This window comes from Solanum dulcamara, chromosome 6 (assembly GCF_947179165.1).
Source record: "Solanum dulcamara chromosome 6, daSolDulc1.2, whole genome shotgun sequence".
In the NCBI taxonomy this organism is placed as follows: domain Eukaryota; kingdom Viridiplantae; phylum Streptophyta; class Magnoliopsida; order Solanales; family Solanaceae; genus Solanum; species Solanum dulcamara.
Genome location: NC_077242.1, coordinates 3793450 through 3794426, shown reverse-complemented (window position 1 = coordinate 3794426; position 977 = coordinate 3793450).

Sequence of the window (977 nt, the reverse complement as noted above, 5' to 3'; positions counted from 1 at the left end):
CGAACTGTCCTTTTACTAACTCTGTCTCATATTAGTCGTCAGCTTTTCTCTTTATACGTTTCTTAAGAAATCATAAATAAAAAGAAAAGTTTTTTCTATTTTAGTCCTTAAGAATTTTTTTGTAACTTTACAAAGTTGTTTACACTTACAAAAAAAATAATTCATTGTAAGGGTCAAATGATTTTTATAAAAAAAAATTATTCTATCTTAATTTAATAAATTAACAAATAATTTGAGATAATTATTTATAATAAAATGGACAACTAATATAAACAGAGAGAATATATTTTAATATTATTATGTTACATTATATGAGAACAGTGAATCTTCTATTTATAAAAGTCTAGGAAAGAGAAAACTTCTCATCCTAGAAAAAAAAATAAACAAGGAAGAATTATTTACCCGCAAGTAAAACACAATATGGTAACATCCAGATAAAATAGAAAATTTAGGGCAAATAATAACAGATTCAACGTATAAAGAAACAAATTTTGGTCCAACTTAATGTATAATTTAATCATAAAAATTAAGTTAAGTGAGGACGATTGCTCAATATCATATAAAAAGACTAGGTCAAATGCCCTTTAAATCCCTCGCCCCTCCCCCAACACACATATATGTAGGACTCAACACCCTAAATACCTAATATGATAGATTTGAAGCCATGAATAATATAAGATGAGACTTTATTATTGGGCAAATCATAAAATGAGATAGATATGTCTCAAATACTATATGATAAGTAAACAAGAGTTTTTTCTCTAGCTCAATCGTAAATGCTAATTAAGAATTGTTCAAAATTATATAAAATAAATATCCTTTGAACTCAAAAACAGACACATACATTGATACATGCATACATTTATGTGTATACACATTGCGCTGTTTTTAAGTAAATATATGTGTTTACAACATTTGCAGACAACTTCTGATTAAGAAAATTATTTTAGGAAAATTGACCAAACATTTCATGTTCG